Source organism: Copadichromis virginalis, linkage group LG3 (genome assembly GCF_057382275.1).
Source record: "Copadichromis virginalis isolate Kocher_CV1m ecotype Utaka linkage group LG3, C_Virginalis_male_GT1.1, whole genome shotgun sequence".
In the NCBI taxonomy this organism is placed as follows: domain Eukaryota; kingdom Metazoa; phylum Chordata; class Actinopteri; order Cichliformes; family Cichlidae; genus Copadichromis; species Copadichromis virginalis.
The window spans coordinates 64,093,899-64,104,879 of NC_140620.1; the positions used below are offsets into that span (position 1 = coordinate 64,093,899).

The 10,981-nt window shown below is 44.0% G+C and overlaps 1 protein-coding gene and 1 pseudogene across 1 annotated transcript in view; one reads left to right on the top strand and one right to left on the bottom strand.

Moving 5' to 3' along the window:
* LOC146716593 (uncharacterized) overlaps nt 1-10,981 on the top strand; it is a 304,253-nt gene that overhangs the window by 74,807 nt on the left and 218,465 nt on the right. The window lies entirely within an intron of this gene.
* On the bottom strand, nt 7,071-8,179 carry LOC146716597 (uncharacterized; annotated as a pseudogene).

Genomic DNA, 10,981 nt, shown 5'->3' on the forward strand with positions numbered 1-10,981 from the left:
CCCCCCCCCCCCCCCCCGCTCTCTGTCCCCTTCTGGCTGCCTCTGCCTCAATTTTATCCCACAACTTAGACATTCACATTACTCACACTCTCATTACACATACATATGGGATCTTGGGGGTGGGCACGACACACGGAGTCCAAATTACCATCAGGGTGTACACCTCACCCCTGGCGTCGTTGCCCACCTCTCAATTTTAAATACACGTAGACATTGAGGGCTAGCAGGAGGGACTATGCGCTTACCTGCTGCTCTCTGGCAGGTAGCTCCATGCCCTCCTGGGTTTTAAATGCACCTTAGAACACACATGCATGAACACTACAATGAGTGGGTGGAGGGAGGTTTGGAGTCTTCTCTCACCCCCGTTCTCTGCTGCCTGCTGGAGCGGGGGGGCTAGGACTAGGAGGAGGAGTTGGCCGTCCGGCTGCGGTCTGGGGTGTGGGGCCTCCCTGCTGCTGCGGAGTCGGGGCGGTCTGCCTCTCCCCACCGCAGGGAAAAGGGTAACACCACCTGGGTCTGGGTGCAGTTCCCCCCTCCAGGGGCAAGGGTACCTAGACCCGGTTTGTAGAGTACGCTTGGGGAGTGTGATCGTGTGTACAGCGTCTCTTTATGTCTGTCTCCATGTCGGTTGAGTGTGGAGTAAGCGCATATGAGAGCATGAGGGGGGGAATGGATGTTTGTGTCTGTGTGTGCCTGTATGTCTGTGTCTATATGTCAGGTTGGGTATCAGACGCCACCTCTCTGGGGACATCTCAGGCCCTCCAAGGTTTGGAGGCCTATCTCCCACCACCACCACTTCCCCTGCCAGTGGCGGACTCCCTCAGACATCGGTGCGTTGGTGATTCTTTGTGTCTGGGGATGGGCGTCCGGGTACACACCGGCTCACTCCTTGGCGGCCGCTTGTCGGGAACTGGGGCTCGCTCGGGCCACTTCGGAGGTGGGGTGCCCCCGGCCTCTCGGCCTGGGGCTCGGTCACTCAGGCACAGCTGGCTGCCAGCGGAGCTCACGGGCACGTCACTGCAACTCCCCCTGGCTTCTGCTCCGCGGCTGCTGATCTGGGACTCTCCTCAGCTCTTACTGGGACAGTGGCGCGGCTGCCCCTCTGTGGGTCTTCCTTGGTCTCTTGTGTTCTGAGGGCCTCTGGATGTCTGGAGTTTTGATCTCCTCCATACCTGCTTCATGCCCTGGAGGACGGGGCTGTGGCCCCCCCACACCCTCTAGCAGATCATTACATGAAGGAACCTTTTAAAAACAAGCGCGTCCATGCTCACAGGTGTACACACGGGTGATCACACCCACAAACTACACCCTTTTTGGCTCCTACCTCAAAGCACACTGTGTTCTGTTGATCTTATGTGCTGCACAATAATGTTTAATATTTAGTATTTACTGTCATATTCCCATATATCATTGTGATGTTGTTTATTCTATTACTCTTGTTCTCTTCTGCTTGTTTTCTTTTTTCTTTCTCAACAGGTGATCCAGGTGATCGATATATGCATTTTCTTTTTCTTTTTTCTTTTTTTTTCTGCCCATTCTGTTGGTTTTTGTTTTTTGCCCTTCTCCCCCGTCCCTCTTCTCAGCTGTTTCTCTTTCCCTCTTTCTTTCTCCCCTTCTTTCCCCCAGTCAAGTCTGTCCCGTATTCAGCAAGTGAAAATAAAATACATAATAAAAGGTGAATCAAATAGACCATTATGGCAAGGTTGTATGGAGTGCCAGGACTGCCATAATGAATTAATTAAATACACCATTAAATAATTAATTAAATGTGGCAATAATTAATTAAAATTGGAATTAATTAATTAAATAAATAGTTATGACACATGTAATTAATTAATTATTGACACATTTAATTAATTATTTATGTATTTCACATTTTAATTAATTATTGACACATTTAATTAATTAAGTATTGACACATGTAATTAATTAATTATTGACACATTTAATTAATTAATTATTGACACATTTAATTAATTATTTATGTATTTCACATTTTAATTAATTATTGACACATTTAATTAATTATTGACACATTTAATTAATTATTTAATGATATATTTATTTATTTCATTTTGGCAGTCCTGGCGCCTGGCTCTCATCTTGAAATAATTTTATCTGTCAGCCTGACCCATCAAACTCAGGGGGCCATCTTCTGCTGCTCTGTGCACCTTCTGAACCTTCTGCATTTTACACATTTATAGATGTAAGATGACACAATCTTGCTGCATCCAAGAATCCAGAATCCGTTAGCTCGAAGTTCATTCATGGTGATCCCTCGTCCTTGATGGTATGTCTTCTCGTGATAATGTTTGACCAGTAATGCCGACACGTGACTGTCTCTTGGCAGGATCGCGGGATGCTTGACATTGGGGTGCAAAGCTGCATGTGTTAAGCGTCCGCCTACCCGAAGAATGCCTTGGTCATCAAGAAATGGACATAACTTGTGTAACTTGCTAACCTTGTCTTTCATCTGCATCACATCATGATGTTGCAAGGTTTTTATTTGCTGAGCAAAGGCTGTTTCTTGAACCATCTTTATGATTGTTAACTCTGCTTCCTTTCACTCTTGTAGGCTACTGATGTCGTGTGATCTACTCTTGTGATCCTTTGCTTCTTTCACATAGCGCTTGAGTCTAGCAACTGCCTTAATCATCCTCGACCAGTCGGAAAACTTGTGTAAGCGGTCTAACAGTGACCTTTGTTCCTCCCCTTGTATCTTGTGGACTTGAACCTTCTTAACCTCCGGGTCACTGGTTGATTTTCCTTAATTTCCCCACTGGGTATGACTTTCTGCCAAAGGAGGTCTGGGCCTTTGAACCAGTTTGATGCTACAAGTTGTTCTGCTGTGAGACCTCTTGAGGCGTGGTCCGCCGGATTATCTTCGGAAGTTACATACCTCCATTGGGTTGAATCTGTGCTTTGTTTGATGCGTTCCACTCGGTTTGCAACAAACACATGAAATCTTCTGGCTTCATTGCTGAGGTATCCGAGTACCACCTTCGAGTCAGTCCAATACCTTTCTTCTGAAATTTCCATTTCTAATTCCTTTTTCAGCATGTCACCAGTGCGCACAGCAACAACGGCCGCCGACAACTCAAGCCGAGGTATAGTTGTGACTTTGGTTGGTGGAACTCTTGATCATCCCATCACCAATGAGCAGTGGACTTCACCAGTTGTGCTTACTGCTCTGAGGTAAGTGCACATTCCATATCCAGATGCACTTGCATCAGAAAAATGATGAAGTTCGTAGTGCTGTGCCTTGAAGTTCGAAGGAATGTAGCATCTGTGAACCTTTACGTCTGCAAGGTTTCCCAGGTCACGCAACCAATACTCTCACTGAGGTCGAAGTCTGTCAGGTAAGTTATCATCCCAGCTGAGTTTATCTCGACACATTTGTTGCAAAATCTGCTTTCCCAGCAGAATGAAAGGTGACACAAACCCAAGTGGATCGAACACAGAGGCGACTGTGGCCAATACTCCTCTTCTGGTGAGTGGTTTGTCCTTAACAACTACTCTGAACTGAAATTGATCTGATGCCACACACCATTGTACGCCAAGTGCTCTTTCCATGTGTACTTCACCGAGTGCCATATCTAGCTCTTTGGGAGCTGCAGCGCATTCTTCTTTCGGAAGTGAAGCTAGAACTTTGGTGCTGTTTGAGATGAACTTGTGCAACCGAAGTTTGCCCATGCTGCAGAGTTTCCGTGCTTCATTAACCAGCTGTATTGCCTGATCTTCAGTGTCAACACTTGCTAGTCCGTCATCAACATAGAAGTTGGTTTTGATGAACTTGATGGTTTCTTCATTAAAACTTCCTTCCCCTTCAGCTGCAAGATGCTTGAGGCCATAGTTGGCACAACCTGGAGAAGATGCTGCTCCAAATAGGTGTACCTTCATCCTGTAGACAGTGAATGGAGTTTCAAGGTCACCGTTCTCCCACCACAAGAACCGTAGGTAATCTTGGTCACAAGCATGCACATGGAATTGGTGGAACATGCGTTCAATGTCACACATGAAAGCCACTTGGCCTCTTCGGAAGCGACACAAGACTCCGAGCAAGGTGTTTGTTAGCTCTGGACCAGTGAGGAGATGGTCATTTAAGGAAGCGCCTTGGAACTTGGCAGAGGCATCAAAGACGACACGAATCTTTCCGGGTTTTTGTGGATGATACACACCATGGTGTGGGATGTACCAAACTGGTGTCTTGTCAATGTCTTGCTCTGTGACCTTTTCAGCATCTCCATGGGCTAGGATGTCATTCATGAATTTCTTATAGTCCATGTAGTACTGCTTGTTACTCTTGAGCCTTTTTTCTAAACATTTGAGGCGATGAATAGCACATGCCTTGTTGTTTGGCAGGTTCGGCCTTTCACTCTTAAATGGGAGTGGCATTTCAAAATGACCATCCTCCTTGTGCCTAATGCCGGCCTTCATCTTTGTTAAAAATTTGAGATCTTCTTGAGAGACCTTTGTGTCTTCTGGTGCTTTCTCAACAAAGTCAGACTCCAACATCTTTAGGACCTCTGTGGGAGAGATCATTTCCTTTATTTGAGTTCTGTAGACATCAATCAATCAATCAATCAATCAATCAATCAATCAATCAATCAATCAATCAATCAATCAATCAATCAATCAATCAATCTTTATTTATAAAGCACTTTTCATACAAAAAAAAATGTAGCACAAGGTGCTTTACATAGTTAAAAGCAGCCCACCCCACCCTCCAACTCACTCCCCACACTCTCAATACACATATATCCCCCCCCCCCCACACACACACACACACACACACACACATACACACACGCGCACACTTAAAGAGTAAAAATTGGGCTGGACTCGCATGAGCCAAGTGAGGAAACACTATAACAGGGAGCCGTCTGCACCGGGAGCCGGTCACAGACCGCAGCCTCCAGGCTGGGCACACAGCAGGAGGGAGGCAAAGGAGCCCCCCAGCCAGGCTGAGAGAACCCCCAGAGACCCAGCAGCCACGGTCAATCACAGCCCCGGTGCAGAGAGCGCCCTCCGAGGAAACACTGGAGATATGACACAATACGATATATACAGGGTAAAATGATAAAATAAATAAGAACAGGATACAATATAAATATAAATAGAGTAAGAAGATTAAAAAATGAATAAGAATAAAATCAAAAAATATTAGGTAAATCCTAAATTAATAATAGAATAACAGGATAGAATAAATAAGCATAAAATAAATAAACGCTAAGTAAAAGCTAAATTAAAAAGGTGGTCTTGAGCCTGTTCTTAAAAACATGTACGTTCTCTGCGGCCCTGAGCTCCTCCGGCAGGCTGTTCCACAGACGAGGACCATACCACTGAAAAGCTGCCTCTCCGTGAGTATGTGTCCTGACTTTAGGGACAATCAAAAGGCCAGTACCAGAGGACCTCAGGGTCCGCGAGGGTTCATATGGTAAAAGCAGATCTGAGAGATAAGAAGGCCATAGTGAACCTTGTTGGTGAGATTTAAAGAGGGATTAATGTCAGGCACCACTTCCTTCACAATGACTTGGTGACTTATTCCGAAGGCGTCTCCATAATCGAGACATGGATTGCCATAACCCACAATACTCCATCCCAGATCAGTTCTTTGCGCAAACGGCTGATTTTCCTTTCCAGACACAACCTCACGAGGAACAAGTGCTTGGGGGCAGTTGTACCCAATCAGCAGACCAACATCACAGCTTTGTAGTGGAGCGATCTCACTTGCAATGCATTCAAGATGAGACCATGCCTTAGCTGTTGCAGGCGATGGAATGTGATCTCGGTTTGCGGGAATAAAGTCTCTGGCATACGTCACTGGTAGGGAAATGGTCTTATTTGAGTAGAACCCTCTGACTTGTAGACCTGAGAGCTTGCGACAGGGCACAACTGTGTTTCTTGAAGACATAGTAGTGAGCTTTAGCTGAGTCGATTCACCTTTGATATGCAGAGCTTGTGCCGTTTCTTCAAGAATAAAGGTCGTATCGCTCTGTGTATCAAGGAGCGCGTACACAAGAATTTCATGCTCTGGCTCACCTTTGGTTGACACCCATACTGGAATAATGGAAGATGTGTGAGTGTCGTCAACATTCTGTGTGACTCTGTTAGAAGTTGCTTCACTTGTTGTTGGTGTGACACTGTTGTCTTGTGAGACATCTGCGTTCATTTGTCTTGTCCTGTCACTGTTCTTGTGTGGATTTCTCCTTGTTCTGTCTTCCTTCGTGCGATTGTCATGAAGACATGTTGGATGTCTTTTATTACATGTGTCACAGGTTTCTCTCCCTTCACAATCCTTGGAGCGATGACCAGAGTTCAGACAGCCAAAACATAACTTCTTGTCTTGAACAAACTTTAGTCTCTCAACAATGCTCTCATTTATGAACCTTCTACACTTAAGTAGGCTGTGACTCGACCTTTCACAGTACACACAACTAGCACTAACAGTCCTTTCATTTGAGTTAGTTGCTAGCACCTTTGCTCCATTGCCTCTGTTCCTTGTTGTTTTTGCCCCTTCAGTTTCACTTGGCTTCAGAGCAAAGAGAGATGTTATGGGATTACAGGCAATTTTGGCTTCCCGTGAGATGAAATCTACGAATTGGCTGAAGCTTGGAAAGGTGTGAGTCTCTTCTTGCACTTCTGTAACCTTTCTGTTCCACCTTGAAGTAAGCCAATCTGGAAGTTTTGCGAGCATTTTTTGGTTTTCATTGCAGTCATTGAGCACTTCAAGCCCCTTCATTTGCGACATGGCTGTCTTACAGCAGCAAAGGAAGTCAGCAAATGCTTGAAGTTCCATACTGCCTTTAGAGCTTATCTTAGGCCACGCGTCAAGTTTGTCTCTGAAGGCCTTTGCTAAGAGGAAGGGATTTCCATACCTCTCTTCGAGAACTGTCCATGCTGCATAGTATGCAGACTCTGTGCCAAGCGGGAAGTAGCCTTCTATTGCCTTCCTTGCAGGTCCACTTACATATTTCCTCAGATAATAAGTCTTCTCTTCAGTTGGTATATTTTTCCTGTCAATCAGAGTCTGAAAGGAAATTTTCCAATCATTATATCTGATAGGATCGTCACTGAATATTGTTGGCTCTGGTACCGGAAGACGACTTGCATTAAGAGACACTGCAAATGCTTTGACCAGATCTTCTGTGTTCACCTCTTGGTGCGGTGTCACATTTCGTGGCGAGGAACACCGTTTCATATGCTGGTCATTGTTTTCAGACTTGACTTCATTTTTATCAGATCTGTGGTGAAGTAGGTTGTATATTTCTTCATCTGAACATTCACTTTGTTCATACACCCACTGTCGAGCCTTTGCTGCATTCAGCTTTTTTACAGTCTCAAGTCGCTCTACTTCTCTGCGCTTAGCTTCTAGAGCCTTTTGTCTTTGTGCTATTTCTGCTTCTTGCCTTTCAATTTCCTTCATATGGATTTCTTGTTCAAGCAGAACTTGGAGAGCAGCCTCATTTGCTGCAACTTCAGCAGCTGCATCTTGTCTTTTAGCCGAGAGCCGGCTGGAGTGTCTAGAGGAAACCCTCGAATGAGAAGAGAGCTTAGTGTGGTGTGACTTAACACTCATCCTGTCTGAGGCTTCTAACTTAGGCATAGACTCAGTCTCTTTCCATTTTTCATCCCTTTGACTTTTCACATCTGAGGCTACGGATTTAGATGAAGACTCAGTGTCCTTCCAAAGTTCTTCATCTCTTTGAACCTCCGCATTACTTGGGCTTGGACACTTTCTTACAGATTCGATAATTGTCTTTGTTATGGCTTCACACGTATCCATCCTTCGTCTTGTGTCACTATCTGGAGATTGAATGCGTCTCAAGTCATCATAGGCTGCATTCACATCCTTAGAAGCACTCAAAACCTTGGAAACATGTTCTTGTAGCAGATCCTTTGAGCATTGACCATCTATAGCTCCTTTGGCATTCTTAATGACAACCTTCCACTTCTCATAGCGCACACTGAAACGATGTGCAGCCTTCTTTATGTGCTCACCGTACAGTTCTTTGCCCTTTTCCGTCAATGTACAGACTCGTTGGCTCTGTCGTGCTCTTTGTGAGGTAGTAGAAACATCATCAGCTGTGCCTTCAACTGCTTGTAGTTGCTCATCTGCAGAAAGTTGTTCCACATCACCCTTTTCACTGACTTCTGGATTAGCCTCAAACTCTGCCATTGTTGGAGGGGTTTGGGTTTTTTGTGTATCTTACTTAGCCTTAATGTAAAGGTGCAGCAGCTTAAATTTGATTTGGTAGTTGAGGAGCAAATGAATATTGATCTTCATTTACTGTTACAACTTTAAAGCACAGTAATTACTATTACTCCTTAAACATCACTTAACATGTATACTTAAGTCACATTACATCTCTTGTCCAAGCCAGTAATACTGTTTCTTACAGCAACTGCTGAAGCCCACCATATGCACAATGCACAGGTTACTCATCACAACATTAACTTAACACTGTATGAATATCAGTCACTTGAACAGCAGAAATGTAAACAATGAGAAGGAAAGAAAAAAGAAGAAATATTCCAGTCCTTTGTTCATTTATAAAAGGAAACTTATCTTAATTATTTTTACAGTCCTTTTCCTTTTTATTTCTCTTTCTTGTGGTTAATTATATTGAGTCCTTTAACTGAGGCAACACTTATTTTCGGGGCACCTGACTTTCCTGCGGAGCTGCGTCCTTCATCTACCCGTGCAGAGCGGAGTTCTCACTGTAGCACCCTCAAGGATTGACGTACGCACGATGTAGTTATAAAACAGGGTTTATTCTGGTCTTGGCAACCCGTGAGAACTGCTCACGGACAAAACAATAAAACAAAAACATCACATCAAAATGCGCTCTTGTACGTAGTGTCAATCAATCAAAAAATCCTTAATTACAGAAAATAAACCATTTAAAATACACAAACCTCGTGAGCTGACATCCAGGAGGTGCTAAATACTCCTTTATGGCCTTATTGCCTTATCTTCCATCTTCTTCGTCAATTATTTCCACTCTTTAAACGATATTTTCTCCATGTGTGGAGCTAACTGTGAGTTGCAGCATGCAGACACCATGTGAGCTAGCAAAAGAAAAGTGGCTGGGTGGAGACCCAAACAGCAAAGCTGTACCCTACACAGTTCACCACCAGAGGGCGCAAAGGAACAAAATCCAGACATACAGCTTAACAAATATCAAATGCAACAAACATCAAATGCAACAAACATCAAATGCAAAAGACCGTTACACGCATGGTCAGGCTCCCTCTGCTTCAGGCACGTGCAGAGGGGGGGGGCTAGAGGGGCTTGAGCACCCGCCCCTTTCCTGATGCGTGCCCAAAGTGCCCTTTTGTTGAGGCAACTTTTTAAAAAAAAATTATTATTATTATTTTTTTAATGTGTGTGTGCGTGCGTGCGGAGTCCTGTCTGTGCCCCTCAACAATAATATTTAACTATTAATCACAGTTTTGCTAAATAAAAGGATCTGGCTTGCATCAGTCACATGATCACTATTAACCAATGATCGCCCTTGACGGCAGAACGCGCTGGTTACGAGCCGGTGTTGTGCCAAAAAGTGACTGTCTGCCAGAAACTGATTGCCGTCCGCGGGAGCGCGCGCAGCTTCTTAAAGCCGCAGCGCCCGGATTACTTGCGTTGCCAGCTACTTCCGTGCAACTGATATAACGTGGGGGGAAAAAAACGCAAACACATTTATGCCTTTGTTATTAGGCAAAGGTATGCATTTATGGAGCTTTAACGTTTCTTGTAACCGAATTATGACGCTTATTAGAAGGTTGCTTTCAGTGTGTAGCGCAGTCACGAATGACTACACGCATCACGATGGAATAATTAATGCCTACAGGTTTAGTATGTCTACTCTCGTTGTTCATATTTGTTATAAGACTGTCGAATAGTAGTTAAAAAAATAAAGACCTATTGTGCCAGTATCACCATGACTCTTTCTTGTTTGTTCAGAATAACGACTAAGAACATGGCATTTTAGCGCTACCAAAAAGTGATTGTGGCCTATAACTTGTCACTGAAACAATATTTCGGCTTCAAACTTGTTGGATATATTCCAGAAGGGTTATATGTGATATATTATATCCCAAACACTCTCCAAGAACTGCTGAATAACTTGTACAGGAACAATAAAACTGATAATATGCCATTTTCAAGCTGCCAAAAGGTGATTATGGACTATAACTTGTCACTGAAACAATATTTCTGCTTCAAACTTGGCGGATGTCATTTAGAAGGGTCATATGTCAAATATTACATCTCAAACAGTCCCTTAGAACTGCTGGATAACCTGTAAAGGAACATTAACATTGATAATATGTCACGGCTGGCGGAGTGAGCCGTGTGGAGTGGAGGAAAAGGAGGACCCTGCTAGAGGACATCAGGCCCTCAGGCCACCCTTATAAAATCTGTTTCTGATTGTTTTGTCAGATACAAGTACAGGTTTCTGGTCTCTTCTCATACCAGTAGTGACACTGGTATGAGGAGGAAAAATATCAGTGTCCCCCACCTGTAAAACCATCCCATAATGACTGTAAAGAGTCTGTAGGATCTGGTCATGAAACAATCACAAATTAATATTTTTTAGAATAATTTCCAGAGTCATAACACACAGCCAGCAAAACATGGGAAGTAAATTCCAGGAAAATAATGAAACCTTGCATAAAATGCCAGTTAAAGTCCAAAACTCTGTGACCTGACCCCAGCCACAGTGTGGGCTGTGGACTATGTGGAGGTTGAAGTGTGGACCCAGAAGCAGACGCATGGAAACAAAAGTTTAACCAAAAGCGAACCGTTTATTCAAGGCTGGTGAGCAAAACAAAACAAAAGGCAGGAGCAAACTAAAGGAAAACTAACCAAGACTAAAGTGGGGAAACTAAACACTGGGAACATGGAAAACTTGGACATAACTGTCATGGTGGGGTACACCAGTGTTATGATGAAGTGGACCCAAGTGCAGACAGGGAAGGA